This window comes from Callospermophilus lateralis, chromosome 13 (genome assembly GCF_048772815.1).
Source record: "Callospermophilus lateralis isolate mCalLat2 chromosome 13, mCalLat2.hap1, whole genome shotgun sequence".
Taxonomy (NCBI): Eukaryota; Metazoa; Chordata; class Mammalia; order Rodentia; family Sciuridae; genus Callospermophilus; species Callospermophilus lateralis.
Genome location: NC_135317.1, coordinates 69,114,977 through 69,131,719, shown reverse-complemented (window position 1 = coordinate 69,131,719; position 16,743 = coordinate 69,114,977). Strand labels below are relative to the sequence as shown.

At 40.5% G+C, this 16,743-nt stretch overlaps 1 long non-coding RNA gene across 1 annotated transcript in view; it reads right to left on the bottom strand.

Annotated features, from left to right (window-relative positions):
* The window catches only part of LOC143379348 (uncharacterized), a 48,904-nt gene extending 33,528 nt beyond the window's left edge, over positions 1-15,376 (bottom strand). Inside the window, exons 1-3 of the long non-coding RNA XR_013088471.1 lie at positions 15,265-15,376; positions 14,626-14,713; positions 6,929-7,046 (exon numbers count right to left, since the gene is read on the bottom strand). This is a non-coding gene — a long non-coding RNA (uncharacterized LOC143379348). The remainder of the gene's footprint in view (positions 1-6,928; positions 7,047-14,625; positions 14,714-15,264) is intronic.
* Positions 15,377-16,743: the final 1,367 nt, after the last annotated feature.

Here is a 16,743-nt window from a genome sequence, read left to right as displayed (position 1 = left end):
TCCAGAAACTCTTCAATCATCAGCAGCTATTTTCCTCAAGACAAATCAAAGTATAATAAATGGTGTTTTGCATGTTGAAAGGATAATGGAAATTGCAAAAAAGAAAAAAAAAAATCCTCTGCTCAATTATTCTAAGTTAGCCTAATTTGGACTCCCTTACTAAGATGAAGACTGGCAGCTGATAAGAAATTAATCACCAATGATATAAGATTGTGCTCAGGGGGCTAAAGCTTATAACATTTAGTTTTTTTAAAAACTAAAGTATCTTATTTTTGAACATTAACAAAAATATGGATCCATGGGGGCTAGAGTTGTTAGAGTGCCTGCCTCGCATGCCCAAGGCCCTGGATTCAATCCCCAGTACCACATAAAAAGAAGAAAAAAAGTGTGTGTGTGTGTGTGTGTGTGTGTGTGTCCATAAACATCTTTTGGAGCCTTGGAAACAGTATATGGAGGTGAGAAGCCAGTAAGCATCATTCACTCATGATAAAACCATCTATAACTGAGGGTATCCTTGAGTTATAGATTTGTTCCAGAAGTGTATGGAATCTGTTAGTTTGAAAGGAAGTGACAGAAAAACATGATATTAAAACATTTAAAAACAGGATTTCCATCCAATTAAAATCAGTTACAAGTGGATATTTTAATAACATTCCATTCAGTTATTTTCTATTCCTCAGAAACAACCAAATAACCAGATGATATCTAAAATACCTTCAGCAAAAACCTCATGGGACAAGGGTGACAATAAATCTCCAACTAACTTCTAGGAAACAGTTTTTGTGTTCTGCTCCATGATACCTCGGGAGATCTCTCTCTCTCTCTCTCTCTCTCTCTCTCTCTCACACACACACACACACACACACACACACACACACACACATCTGTTATAAGCTACAGTGAGAAGAAGGAAACACAGAACCTAAAAGGAACCCACAGTTCCTTTCCAAGTCCACCTCTGCTTCCCCTGGGTTTGCTCACAGGCTGCGGGAGTTTGGGAAAGAGGACAGGCTCAAGTGGCCCAGGCCGCTTTCCTGGTGCTTTATCCCTGGCTTTCATTTTCTGGGAATCCCACAGAGCCAGCACAATCAGGATAAGCCAAGCTCAGGCTTGGACAAAGAGCAGACAAAGTCCCCTGAGCTTGGTGCTCCCCGCTTTACAAAGCTTGGGGGGAGGGGGGCGGGATGGAGGGAAACCCAGAGAACCACCTGAGGCAAAGAAACTGGGAAACCTTTATCTTTCAGCTTGGATCACTTCTTCCCGTCTAAATGCAAAGGTGATAGAAGAGACAGGTTTCTCTAGAACAATCAGATGGAAATGGCCAGGAGGTTGTTTTGTAGTCCCCTGGGCAAACATCTGTGCTGTGGAAACACCTGGAGAGCTGACCATATTCAGATTCCAACTAATGTTAGGCACCATGTAGACAATGTCCTCTCCCCTGTGGTGGTCATTTCCGTAGCTAATTGTTTACCTGAACCTTCGGAGAGGCTTTGTTGGAGAGCCCTAAATTATCCTGGTGCTCCCTCACCTCCACCTGGGAGTAGAGGATAGTGAGACACAACAGGGTACCTGGGTCAGACATAACCCTTGCACCAAGGCTCACTGCATGGCGGCCTCTGTTATTTCCAAAGGACAAACTAAAAAGGATGGTGTTTTATTTTCCTGGCAGAGCCTCAGTCCTGCACAGAAGGGATCTACTGTCAGAACAACCCAGCAGTTTCAAAGGCCAGAGGGTCCCTGAAAGGAGTGCAGCTTCCTGCTGTGGACTAGGGGTCACACCTTGTGGCAGGCAAACGTGCTCAGCTCCTTGCTGGCTGCCCTGCCCTGCCTGAGGAAAAGGAATCCCTGCTTTAGAGCCAGAGGAACACAATGACCTCCTTATCCATTTTTAAACAGCCTCTTCCCTTGCAAATCTCTGCTAATAAGCACAGCTTATCTTTATTTACCAGGTAGCTCCTTTCCCCACTGAGATACCAGAAGGCCAATGAAGGGAAGCAGAGAGAAAAGCATTTTCTACAAAATGACAAGGAGACAGCACTTTCCCATCTAAAAATACACAGATGTCCTTCCCCTTAGTGAATTCGAACTTGTTATAGATAGTTGGGGGACAGCTTGAAAAACTTTTTAGGAGAATTCAGTGTTGCTGGTAATTGATGGGGTTACCATTTAACTCTTCTGTTCATCCTTTCACTGACTGAACTAAACATCACAATGTAAAAGAAACTTTAAAGTCCTCTGCTTTGTGGCCCTTACCTCTGAACAGTTACTCTTAAACATTGCAAATTCTTAGATTAAAGGAGATTAATAAACACTCTTGGTTCCCCATCTCCTCCCTGCTATAAACCAGCAAAGGCCCTTTTCTCAGTTTAGATAATGGAATTTCTTTCTTCTCCTCCTCTGCTCCTCCTCTTTTCCCCCTCCCCCTACCCCTCCCCCTTCCTTCTTCCTCCTCTCCTTTCCTCTTCTTCTTCCTCTTCCTCTTCCCCCTCCTCTTCCCCTTCCCCTTCCCTTTCTTCTTCTTCTGAAACACACTTTGTAACTTCTGGGCCATTAATGCTAAAAATGCTACTTTCCTAATTAGCTACTCCTGTGCTATATGATAGCACTCAAGCCTATTTTATTTTGGGGAACTTGGGAATACCCTGAACAATATAAGTCACAGCTTGGCATAAATGTATAATAAAAGGCACAAAATCCGGGCCTCCTAATCTAGAAGTCTGTCCATGCACATAAATACTAAAAAGGCTAAGTTTCAGCCTGGCAAAAACCAATAGGTCTAGTGAAGACTCTAATCTCTATCCCAGTTTCATAGGGAGCTCTAGAGAAACAAAGTGAGTGTGGTAAGTAAAAGCCAGAACCCTCCTCCTCTAGGTCACAATATTGCAAATTTTCAAAGGAAAATCTTTTCCCTTTCTAGAATGGTAGGCCATGTTCTACCTGGATCACTTATGAAAGGCTGTTACTAAATTCCAGAATCTATGAAACTGTGAGGGGTTTGAGGACAAGGAACATCTTTTATTCATTTTTTAAATCCTTAGGTTAAACACACACACCAGCGAGGGTGGTGGTCATGATTATGGTAGCAACTATAATTTGTTGAGAATTTACAGTGTACCAGGGACTGCATTACATCCCGTATATGCATTAATTTATTTATTCTTCACAACAACCTATAAGGCAGGTACTGTTAACAACCTTATTCTGAGGAAACTCAGTAACGAATTCAGAGGGTTATTAAGTAACCGCCTAAAGTCACACCTCTGGTAAGTGGTAGAGATGGGATTCCAACCCAAGTCTTTCTGACTCTGGAAGTTGTGAATTGGACTGGTCCATGGTAGTCCATGGTAGCTTAATAAATGCATGTTGAACAAAACTGAGCAGATGTAACAATGTGGTGGGATGCCTCCCTCCTTGCTTTCAACTCCTATCTGACTTTCAAAGGCATTTGTTATAGATCCTATTATTGTGATGATGATGATGATGATGGTTTTAGTGTTCCAACTAGACTCCAAGTCCCTTGAAAGAAGGAAACACATTCTTCACAATCCATTCTTTATGCACATTTTGAATCCTTATTACAGCTCTGAAAAGAATATATTCCTACTTTTCAGATGAGGAAATAAATATCAAGAGGTGAATGATTTGCCCACAGGTGCAAATTTAGCGGTAGAAGATTCAAACCCCTGTCCTGGTGTTTCTGGGAACTTAGATTGTAAAGATGTACCATTTTTATTCTCAGTGGGCCTTCTCATTAGGTAATACCCAGCTGGTAGCTGAGGGTATGGGAAGGGGTCACCTTTCCTTGATACTTGGTCACTTGGTGCCTTTGTTGGCACAATAGTAGGTGCTGAATAAGAATGTGATGAATAAATGTTGAATATCATTAAGAAAGTCTCCTTTGGCTGCGGTTTGCAGAAGTAAGGTGTAAAAAGGATCACAGGGAACAACAGATTAGTGATCCCACATGGTCCCTGGGTCTCAACAGACCAGGGTCTTTGTATCTAATAAAAGGTAGCAGTGATGTTCTGATGGGTTTCTGTTTACCTCTCAACAATTGCAAGTGAAATTGGGGAATAAATATTTTGACATCTAGACCCAAAGCTCAGGTCATTTCAGCACAAATGAGACTGACCATCAATGATGGAATGGCAGAGGTAAGGAACCTGGCATCAGGCTATGAAAATACAGTTCCACAGGATGTGGATGAGGCATGGAAGACCAGCTTCAGATATGAACCCACATCTTAGTCTCACAAAAATTAGTATCCAGCACGTAACTCCTTGCGTACAGTCTAAAGGTGAGCCTTATTCCCTGTCCTTCCCTTTGTCCTTCTTCATGTACATTTTTGGCATGTCACAAAGTCCCCAGCCTTAAATCCTAGTGCCATTTCATGTGAGGCAAGTCTCTCCATTCTTCATCTATAGGATGGACACAATTCGTATTTCTTCTATCTGATTCAGAATTCCTGGGGGAATCAAATGAGATTATTCATTCCTCCTTTCAATAAACATTTATTGAGTAGTTGCTAAATAACATACAAGATGATGTACCAGAGTGGTTCTGATTCTTAGGAACCCAAGAAATGTTCAAGGTAAGGCAGATCTAGATTCCATAATGGAAATCGTCAGTCCAAGAGACGTCTAGTTACGGGGTTGTCAGAGCTCACAAGGAATATGAATTATTCCAGCAAGAGGTGATAAGGAAAGTTGCTGCTTTCGAATTGAGTCTCCAAAGTTTAAATGGAGGCAGTCTGGAAGCAACACTGCTACAGACACAGCAGGCAACAATTACAACAACTAATTTAGGAAATGCTTTCTGTTCCATGTCCTAACGGTTGCCTAAATGCTTAAGTAGATTTCAAGCAGGTAACAGATAATACTTACTGAGTGCTTAAGAGGTGCCCGGTACTAAAGTCTTTACATAGGTAAACTCAGGAGTCAAAACTGAGAGGCAAGATCTAGTATCATTTCCAAGTCAAAAATGAGGAACTGGGGCAGCAAGAGGTTGCATTTCTTGCCCAACATCAAACAGACAATAAATCACGTAGAGTCAAGATTTAAACACAGGTGGTCAAAATTACTTCAGGTGCAATTGACTATGAAACCACAGATCCCATTAATATGTATGATTATAATGCACCAATCTGTTTTTTACAAATAAAATAAAAAATAGGCACATGTGATCAGAGTTCAAACACTGCCTCTCAAAGGAACAAAAATAATAAAACGATTTCTCAGAAATTCAGTCTCCCTAGAGCTGTTTTCAGGGAAATAAATGATGGATACTGGTGCATTGTGACCCAGCTTATCTGGGAAATCACACTTCAAATTGAAAAGCTTTCAACTTCCTCCCTGGCATCTCCTGAAGTAATTGCAGAGTATTTCATACTATGGCCGGTAGATGGCAGGAAGTGACAAGAAAAGGACTGGAAACCACAGTGGGACTCCCCACCACTACCTCCAGTCTAGTTCCCAACTAGCAGGACAAAATGCATTTTACCTCCAATATGCTTTATTTAAAGGAATAAATCCTCCCTCAAAGGCTGCTCCTAAGTAGAAATCGTCGGGGTTTTTTTGTGTTTTGGTTTTAATTCTTCTGTCGCCAAGTGGTAATGACGAGGAGGAACTACCTCTGCAGCCCTGCAAGGTGTTGACTCCATAAAGCTGTGTCCAGCTCTGGCTGGAGCTGACCAGGTCACCCCATCCTTGTCAACAGCCTCTCTTTCTAGGGGAGAAAAGCTTGGCGCTGTGCGTGTGATAAAGTTGGGAAAGTATGTGGCAACTTAGGAAGAGTGGATCCCCGTTGAGTTAAAACACAAGTCAGCAGAGATCATTCAACAAAGCTGAGCACCTGTTGTGACTTGGATTTGAAGAGCAATTGAACCTCCTCCTGGTTCATCAGCAGCCAGCAGTACAATGTGGCCAAATGATCCAGGAAAGAAGTTTCTGTGGGTTCATTCCTGAGCAGCTGTGCCATGAAAATGAGAGAAACCAAAGACATGCTGGAAACTCTAATTAAAGAAAACCTCAGAGAATCGTATCATTAGATTATAAGATCTCTCAAGTGTAAAAGAAAACTCAGAAGCTGTAAAAGAATACATATGATTAACTTGATTACATAAAAATCTTAATCTTCTGAACTACAAAAAGCATTTTTAAAATCAAGAGAAAAGCCAGGCGCCGTGGTACGTGCCTGCAATCCCAGCACAGGAGGCTGAGGCAGGAAGGTCACAAGTTCAAAGCCAGCCGTGGCAACTTGGCAATGTCCTAAGCAACTTAGCAAGACCTTGTTTCTAAATAAAAAATATAAAAAGGATTGGGGATGTGGCTTAGTATTTAAGTGCCCTGTGTTCAATCCTTGGTACAAAAAAAAAAAAAATATCAAGAGAAAAAATCTAAAATTGCAAGTCATATGACAAAGAATTAATATCTTTATATACAAATATTCTAAGAATGCCTCTCTAAGTCCATGAATTTCTATGTCAGCAAATCTTATAAATCAGTAATCTTATAAATTAATCTTACTGATCGGCAAAGGACAACAGGAAACCCATAAGAAAAAGAAGAAAAGGGCCAATAAAACATTAGAAATGTGCTCAATTTCATTCACAATAAATAAATAAGAATTTAAGAAAAAAACCATAACCCATTTTTTACCCCAGATTATACAAGTCCAGCATTCTCTTGGGGTATTGGTAAGTTTAGTTTGGTGAAACTTTTTCAAAGACTATTTGACAACATTTAGGAGCATATTGGCCTTTCCTTGACTCAGAAATTCGAGTTTTCTCCGGACCTCCACTACCATGCAGCCACCCAGACCCTTCTCTGTGAACATCTCCCATAGACCAATGGGGCCAAAGTAAGTCTCCAGACCAGACCTCTCCCCTGTGTTCCAAGCTCCCACAGGGTGTGTAATAGACACAGCAAACCTCCATTAACAGTGGGTCTCCTCTTCCCTTCCTTTCTCTTCTCAAATCTTCCCTATCTCCATCCTCCTAGGTTTCAGAGGTTTCTGTCCATTATCAGCTGGCCACATTGCTTTTGAACCTGTAATGAAGCATCATAGGAAAATTGTATGATGGAAAAAGCTACTCACCTCATGGCAGCTGAGAAACAGAGGGAGAGAGGGTGAGAGGAGTACAGAGGAATATCGAGAGAAGTCCAAAATGAAAGCCAATGAGACCTGGACCCAGGAGGCAGACAGGAAAAAGTGGATTTTGAGTTGCCCATTTTTGATGATTGTTCAGGACAATGTAATCCCATCAGCTGCCACTCTTTATGGCCTGGCCTTTTTACCTTTGGTTAAAACTAAGCCAAATGTCCTAAGAAGCTGGCTTTGTTCTAAATCTTCTTTCTCCTTTTTAGGCCAAGTCCCTATCACATCATCCCCCCCCCCCCGCCAAAAAAAAAAAACAAACAAAAACACTGGGTAAAGTTTTTGTGGGTTTTATGAGTTACCCAACTCAGAGAAAAATGAATGGAAGCTCCATCCTTAGTGACATTTATTAAAGAATACTTTGCAAAACCGAGCCTGCTGCTTATTTGCAGAAAAGCATGCTCAGCTCCTAAAATTCTTCAGTAACACTTCTGCTCAATTCCATCCAGATATCTTTCTTATTACTAAATCTAAAATTAAGAGAAGAGTTTTTGGAGTGGGACTATTCCTGTTCATTTTGTAAAAGAAGATATTTGAATGATCCTGTTCTCTATAACCATAAACCTTTCAAACTTAAATCTTGAGTCCAAAGATAAATTGCCTTTCAAACTCTTTCCAAAGAATTTCCACTTAAATTTAGCAATTCCTGCACTTAACCTTCACTTTTTTGGATTTTCCCCTACAAGTCTGCATATCTTTTCAGCCTTCCCCACAGCCCCTAGTTCTCCTGGCCATCAATATATGCCTTAGCCGGCAGTTCTTTCTAAGGGCAGGTCAGGCAGGAAAGGCTTGTAGCAACTCATCAGGAAATTGGATGGATGCATCTCTTCCCTCCTTCCTTGACCATACTCCCCATGGAAAATCCAGCATAGTTGTGGGAAGAGATAATAGCAAGTTTTCTGTGGAGAAATAATACAGGGAACTTGATGGAAGGGGGCGGGGGTGGAGCAGGTAGGAGTGCTCTTATTAATAGGGAGACAATTGGGGATGGGATCAAAGGATGAATTCTGATGAGTACATAGAAAACCAAGCAAAGCAAAACATGAGATAGTCATCAACTCAGGAAAACAAACCATTGTGCAAGAAAAAAGGCATAATCATAATGTATTACATGGCTCACGTGTGAAGAGCACTCATATAGTCTGAATAATGTCAATGCTGGATAGGAGTCTAACTGAAAGTGTAATTTAAATATACGGGGAGGATGCAGGTGGGTGGACAAGAAGGAATCTGTGTATAGTGGAGGAGGACAGTGAAGAAGAAAAAAAAAATGTTTCTCTTCCATTTAAGAATGATTTCTAAAACTGAGGAATTCTGAGTACCTGAAAATAAGACGAAAAGGCAGAGGAGCCAGAAGTATTTAATGCCAAGGGAGGCAGAAGTGTACAAAGCAGTAGTGGTTTTTTGTTGTTGTTTTGGTTTGGTTTGGTTTGGTTTATTGATACTGAGGATTGAACCCAAGGTTACTTAACCACTGAACTGTATCTCCAGACCTTTTTTAGGTTTTGTTTAGAGACAAGGTCTCACTAAGTTGCTAACTGCCTTGCTAAGTTGCTGAGGTTGGTTTTGAAATCATGATCCTCCTGCCTCAGCCTCCCGAGCCACTGGAATTAATAGGCATGTGCCACCATGCCTGGCAGCATTAGTGATTTTTATAATTAGCCTTGCATAACAATTTGACTTCAAACTATGTGCATGTGTATTTTAAATTTTTAAAAAACATTTTTTCCTTTAATTTAAAGGTTCATTGTCAACTAGAGAGATGTCCATCTTTCTTGGCCTGGAAACACCTACTACAGTTTCAGAAAAACTATATAAAGGAGAGGTTAAATCATGAAAGTGAAAGACAAAGAATCATTTTAGGTGGGAAAAATCTCTCAGGTTAAAGCTGAGACAAACCAAAAGATAGAAGCTGTGGAAAGCTGCTGGACTATTCCGTGTCATTAACTAGATACTCCTTTCAAAGAGCTGATTGGATCAAAAACAAAAAGGGTTGTTTTTTTTTTTTTTTTTACTGTGTTAGTGTCCTAGAGCTGCCATAATGGAGAACCACAGCCCGCATGGATTTTCTCACAGTTCCAAAGCTGAAAGTGCAAGACCAAATTGTTAGCAGGGCTAGTTTTTTCTGAGCCTTCTTCCCTGCCTGGGGTTAGATGTCTATCTTCTTTGTGGGTCTTCATGTGGCCCTTCCTCTAGGCAAGAACATCCTTGGGTCCTGCAGGCCCCAATTTCCTCTTCTTCTAAGGACACACTTAGATTAGGCTAGCTCCACCCTAATGGCCTCATTTAACCTTATTGCCTCTTTAAAGACTCTAGATCCAAATACAGTCGCATTCAATGGTACCAGAGGTTTGGGCTTCATCGTATCATTTTCGGGGGCAGGTGCATAAACAGTCCATACCACCCATTTTTCCCCCACTAAATGAATAAATGCAATGATTAACACATAGAGAAGGAAGGTGATTTCACTCATAAGAGTATGCCAAGAGCATCATATGCCCAAAGAAAAAGAAGTCATAAGAAGGAAGGGCAGTTTTGTGTCCAGATTCTGGAAAAAGAGGAATTGGAATATGAGTTCTAAGAGTAGAAGTGGCAAACTCAAATGTTACTGAGACCCAGGGAGGTGAAGCACATGGATCAAGTTGGAAGGCCAACCCAGGTGCACACACACACACACACACACACACACACACAGTCGCAGTATGAAGAAGACAGTGGCAGCTGCTCATTGAACAGAGGCTGTACTCAGCTCCAAGCAGGTCAAATGGTACCTATTATTGCCAATCTTCATAATCTTCCAAGGAAGCCAGTATCTAGATTTTTGTTTAGATGACTGCTTTGAATTTTTTTCTAAATACTATCCAAGTCAATTAAAATTCATTTACTGACCAAACCAACTATAAAACCTGAGTTTTATTCTTGCTCTAGGTGTTGCTAAACTACAAAGGAACCTGAGGGAAAGAACCAAATGCAATCAGCCCTCCATAGCCAAGGGTTTTGCATACAGAGATTGAACCAACTGTGTGTCAAAATATTCACACACACACACACAAACTGGATATGACTATTCAGTCATATATAGATTTTTTCTGGTCACTTTCCCTTAAATAATACAGTGCAACAACTATTTGCATTGCATTTGCAATGTATTAAATATCATAAGTAATCCAGAGATGACTTAAGGTAGAGGGAGAATGTGTATAGATTATATACAAGGGTTATTCCATTTTATATAAGGAACTTGAGATGCCTCAAGCTTTGATATTTGCAGGGCCCTGTGGAATCAATCTCCCATGAATACCAAGGGAGAACTGTAATCATATTGATTGTATATATCTAGCACTGTCCTAGGAACTGAACATAATTTAATTAAACCTTCCAGTTCTAAGACGGAGATATTATTATCCCCTGTTCTCACCCTGGGAGTCTCAGGTGGTACACATCCAAGGTTACCTAGCCAATCAAAGGCAGATCCGGATTTTACCCCAGGGTGAAACAGCCCATGTGTGTCCACACCACCCCCATCTTCTATATCAGCTCTTTTCCACCTTGATTGGCATATGCACATTATCTGAGGAGCCTTTAAAAGTCTCAAACCCTAGGTCACACCCAGATCAGTAAAATCAGAATTTTTGCGGGTGAGAGCCAGAAATCATTCTTTTTAAAACCTCTCTGGATAATTCAAGAGGAAACAAGAACTATGAACCAAGAAACACTGGTTGGTTATCTGACAGCTTGTTAGAAATGCAGAATCTAGACCCCACCCCAGACCTAATGCACCAGAACCTCAATTTAGCAAGATCTCCCATGTGATGAATGCACATCAAAATTTGAAAAGCATTGGTCTAGGAGAGAACTAACAAAGGCCTAAATAAGCCCTCCCAAGTCTGGCTTCATCTTCAAATTTTATTTGTTTATTGCTCTTTTAAAAAAAAATTTTAGTCAACAAATCATTTATAAAGGAGTAATCCATAGACTGAAAAAGTATTTGCAATACACATATTTGTAATACACATATTTGTTAACAAAATATATAAAAACTGGAAAACTCAACAATCAGCAAATAATGCAATTAAAAGTTAACAAAACAAATAAACAGGTATTTCATTGAAGAGGATAATCAAATGGCAGATAAGTATATTAAAAAATATCCAGCATTATTTGATTATTTGTTGTTAGAGAATTTCACATTAAAACTATAATGGAATACCTAAGAGATTGTCTATGTTTCTCTACCTCCCTCTTTCTCTCTCTCTCCGCGCGTGCTCGCGCGTGTGTGTGTGTATACACATGTATATTTACATATATGTGTATATTATTTTGTATTTTCAAAATTAAAAAGTGTTCAAAAATTTAATATTTTCTAAAGATCTAAAAGAAACTGGGGGAGGGAGAGAGGAGGAAGAGAAAAGAAGGATCTATACCTCCTGACTAGTAAACCAGATCCCTGGATCTGAATGTTATACTTTCACCTCCAGGGACTTCTTGTGTGTTTCATTTCAGTTTATTTCCTTTTGCATTTTCCCCAGATTATTAAAAGATAACTGGCCCTCTCTTTTCCATTTCAGACTCTATATCGAGAATAAGGAAAAGGAGAAATTACCATCAGCCAAGACTCAACTAAATGTAGATCAAGCTTCATGCAAATAATTGGTGTTCTGCAAACGTTCATGGAGCATCCTCTTTGAATGCACACTAAATCATCAGGGAGGAACAGAGGTGGTAGCCTCGCCCTAACCAGCTGGCTTTACCTATAAACCACTCCTGACTTCCCATGTCCATGTGGAATAAATGTAATCAGGATAAACCCATCTCTCTGGAGCTCCTCTCTGTGTCAGGCCTGGTCTGCAGGGCCCCCAGCACCTGATTCTTCCTGCCTTCCCTCTCCCCCTCCTTGTTCATTAGGAGCTGCCATGCCTGGCTCTGGGGAGGTGCTGGGCTGGCCCTGTGTGTTTTACAGCTCTTTAATCCTGCCTTATTATCTTCTATTCTTATAACCATGGTCTTTGACTAGTGCTTTCATTGTGTTTTCAGGTTTCTCTTTGATGCCTAAATTAATACTAATGGGAAGCTCTCTCAACTGTTTGCTTACTTCTCTCTTTCTACTCAGCTTCTCCCAGCATTCCTCAATCCGTGCTGTGTGCTCTTCTGTCAGCCTTTCTTGGGACTTTAAAAGCAGCCCAAGTATGTTAGACGTGAGGTGCCCTCCAGAGCTGAGCGGTCCAGAGGGGTGTGAGAAAGAAGACTGTACAAAAACAAGGTGGCCACCTGGATGCCACCTTGGAATGACAGCCCCTTGGCTCAGCTTCTTTCTCAATTGGGATGAATGACTGCCCTTCACACTTGCTAGTATTCCTCATTTATCCTGTTAAGTCCCATCGTCCCAGACACCTATAAAAAACTAAACAATAAACAAACCACTTGGGGTAACTTTTAAAATAAATATCATGTTTTTAGAGTTCTACTCTTTCGGAAAAAAAGGAATAGGTGAATGATTTATGGAAAAAAATGTAAAAGATATGTAAGCTCTAGATTATTATTTGCAACCTATTTTTTATCTACCTGTGTTAATTTCATTGAAATATTTAAAAACTTGAGACTGAATGAGTTAATGATTCATCTAGGGGGCAGTTCCTGTCATTTGAGGAGCTCAGGAAAGGATTTCTTGATCCCAAATACTTTCTTCTATGACTTGCAATATCTGAAATTTCACCTCTTCAGAAGTTATTCCTTTAGGTTGTTTCCAAAGGAAGGAGCACAGCCTTGGGAGGTTTTGAATATTAAAGTCATGATTATACCTATTTGGGCAGGGGACTCCATTGACAGGTAGCTGAGAATAAGATGGAGAAAGGAGATATCTGACCCTGAGGGACAGGCAGTCAGGGAACCACCTGACTCTTTATAACTTTGTCTGAGGGCAGCTGGAATTTTAAGAAAAAAATGCTAACCACCTGGTTTCTTTTGCTTTGTTGCCCAGACTGATCTTTAACTCATGGCTCAAGTGATCCTCCTGCCTCAGTCTCTTAAGTAATTAGGACTTTAGATATTCACAGCACTCATCTCTCCTTGTTTCTTTTCCTCCTTAAGCAACAGTATTCAACAAGTCTTTACCAAGGGCCAGCAGTTCTGGCCAGAGTGCAAAGAAAAAGAAATGGAACAGAAAGATAAAAGTATAGTCACCAACCTTTTCTTGTAGATTCAGCATATAATCCACCAAAGAGACATACAAAGGACACGAACATATAGACTTTGCCTTTGAAAACTTAGTGTGAGGTATGAAGAGATACACATACCTGGAGATTAGGAACATATGTACATATTTAAGTATATACACAAAAAAGTGCAAATTAATAACATCTTCATCACTGCTGATCAGATCTGCATCAGTGAGCTAGAGGAGCTGCTTCCTTTTTCTTTTGTAGCCTTGATTCAGAGAAATGTTCTCTTATTCTTTACTTTATTATTGCCTCTCCTCCATCTCTCCCATTTTATCCTTCTTTTATTTATTTTTTTTTCTGTACCCAGGATTGAACCCTGAGGCTTAACTAACTCTGAGCCACATCCCCAGTCCTTTTTTATATCTTATTTAGAGATGCTGTCTCACTGAGTTGCTTAGGGACTTGCCAAGTTGCTGGCTTTGAACATGTGATCCTCCTGCCTCAGCCTCCCGAGCTGCTGGAATTATAGGACTGAGCCATGGCATCCAGCCCTTTTCATATTCTATAAACTTACAGTCACATGTTAGCCAGCCAGGATTTATTCTTCAATTTCCTTATCTTTTCCCTATTATTTGCTTCCCTTATTTGGTTGATTTTGTTTTCTTTATTGCTGTAAGATATCCATCCCCCAACTTGGTCTTCCAAATTATTAACTTGACTTTTTTAAATTACAGGGGGGGTTGTTTTGTTTTGTTTTAATTAATTTATTGATTGCTTCTTGGTTGTGCTGGAGATGAACCCAGGGCTTCACACATGCTAGGCAAGCTCTCTACCACTGAACTACATCCCTGGTTCCAAATCAGTGTTCTGTTGGCAAGTCTTTTTTTTTTTTTTTTGAGTTGTCTTTGAATTTCCTTAAGTGGTCTTATTGTTCTTCAAGTCAACAGATATGTCCAAGGCTGCTCTGCTTGACTCATGTTGCTCTATCTGATCTTCAGATTTGTATGTGTCCTTGGATATTTGGATGTGTCCTTTTGTGTGTCTTTTCCTGATCATAGGGGCCTCTCCCAGTTGTTGGGACTCCCATGGAGTTTGTGTCCTTAATTGCTGCAAGCCACCTGCCATCTCTTGCAGCTGCTTGGCTCAGGACCCGACAACAAGGTCTAGAGTTGGGAATGAAGGGGAAGTGGGATGAAGTCAGTTGCCATTGGCCCCAAATGCCCTGGAAAGCTCTGGAAGCTGAACAAGTAACTCACACTCCACTGTATTTTCACATGTAGAGTCAACTATCTGGCTTTAAAATTTTACTCACCATTTGAGTGACCGAGTGCATGTCCTTTAAAACACTGGGCTCCTCTTCCTCATGGGTCATTGACAATTAGCCATAATTCTCCTTATGCCTCCAGGATTCATTGTAAGGATCAAATAAAACACAATTAAGTCAGTTGTGACATGATGGATTCTTGTGTTTGCTATTCTCCTCAATCCTCCTCTCCTCCCTCTCTCTCTCTCTCTCTCTCTCTCTCTCTCTCTCTCTCTCTCTCTCCTAAAGAAATAGAACTGGAAGAGAAAAGTATTTGAAAAAATTATGAAATATATATATAGCTGCTGCTAGAGACCTACAGGAAAGCGCTCACAAACAGAACAACCATATGTATTTTCCAGAAAAATGGCAGATTTGTCTGTTCAGCAAAAACCACAGACAGCAAGAAAGAAGGAAAGTACCTGCAAACATACCCCCGTGCCTCCTCCCTTGCCACATAGAAAGCAAGGGTAGGGAGAGGAGGAGAGCCAGAGCAGGCTTCCCAAAGAAGGGAGGAAGGTTTCTTGCCAGACACCATTGATGAAAGAAAAACTTAGTACAAAGTACACTTAACAGTTTTTTGAGCAAGTAACTATTTGCTAATCGGGCAGCCAGCTCTACTCTGTAACAATAGTAGTGAGTACTTACAGAAATGAAGAGGTTGAAGAAAGCAGAAACAAGGAAAGAACAGCAATTGGTCATTTCAAAGTTCCTTTCCTTGTAAGGGTTAAGCAGACTTCCCATATCGTACTAGCTAAAGCTGGCCTTGTTCAGGATTTGGCTATCTCTCTCTCTCTCTCTCTCTCTCTCTCTCTCTCTCTCCTGACTTTCTAAAAGGTCAAACAGCTCAGTTTCAATCTGACTGCATGGATCATTAACATGAGTGACTCCATTTCAGTTTGTTCTGTAGGGGCCCAATACAGGAGCTCAATCCAAATCAATGGACCCCAATAAATTTTACGTAACACCATTTTCATGACATTAAGCATTAAGCAAGCTATTTTCTCTCTCTGAACTTATTCCCTCATCTGTAGAATGGGGAGATAATAGTTTCACCATGGGATTTTGTGATGATAAATTGGGATTAATAACATTATATGCAAAATTCCTGAGGCATAATAAATTCTCAACAAATGAGAGGATGCTGTACATGTGTTTCCCTTTTCAGCCTGCTCACGCTGCATTTGCTTTTCTTTACAGACTTTTTAAATTTTTTTCTAATTTAAGCCTCCAACCCATTACTCATAAATTTAGGTGGGGTAGCTGGGGGAAATCTTTCTTGAGTTGGAAAATGACAGCCCTTTGTAATTGGCTTGAATGATGAGTTTTTCCTCTGCCAAGAATAAAAATAAAGTGAAAGTGACGTTCTCATCAACTGAGCACAGGCCCCAGAGAGACTGGCAACTGTCACTACGCCATCGTGGGGACACACTGACAAGTAGGGACACAGAGTGCCTGCTGTAACACCGTAGCTCTAATTATAGAATCTTTAATTCACTGGCCTACTTTGGCAGGCATGGCCCCCAGCACAGATTCATGCAGACAAATAAAGCTTCTGCGTATTAACACTTGGCTTGACAGCCAACAAACACTTACCCAACACCTGCCCAGTGCTAAGCACTGAGCATTAGGGGGAAGCAAAAAAAAATTAAAGAGGTGGTCCCTGCCCTTGAAGAACTTATGGTCTACATGAGCTAGTTGCTGCTGCATTCTTGCTTTAAAAAGTGATATGTAGAGCCACACAATTCTGATTTGCAGACCCTTGTTTTAAAAAAACATTTTATTTTATATTATCCGGCCCTGTTCATTTCATAGTTTTAGTAACTGGAAGGCCTGCAGAGTTTGTCTTATTTGTTCATGCAAAACATCATACTATTTAAAAGAAAATAACAGATGGATGATAGTTTCCAAGAACAAATCTAATGAACTTCTTTAAAATCATATTAACTTCCTTTGTAGGCATTAGGCAAGCCAAGGGAAGTGTGTGACCCAGGTCTTAATCACATCTTTTTCTGTCTTTTTAGTCAACACACAGATGCAGAAGAAAACTGGTTTAAATGGAAAAAGGGACCCTTCCAAAGAAGAAGCACGAAAGTTACAATGTGTAGGTTGGCAGCCAGCCTTGGG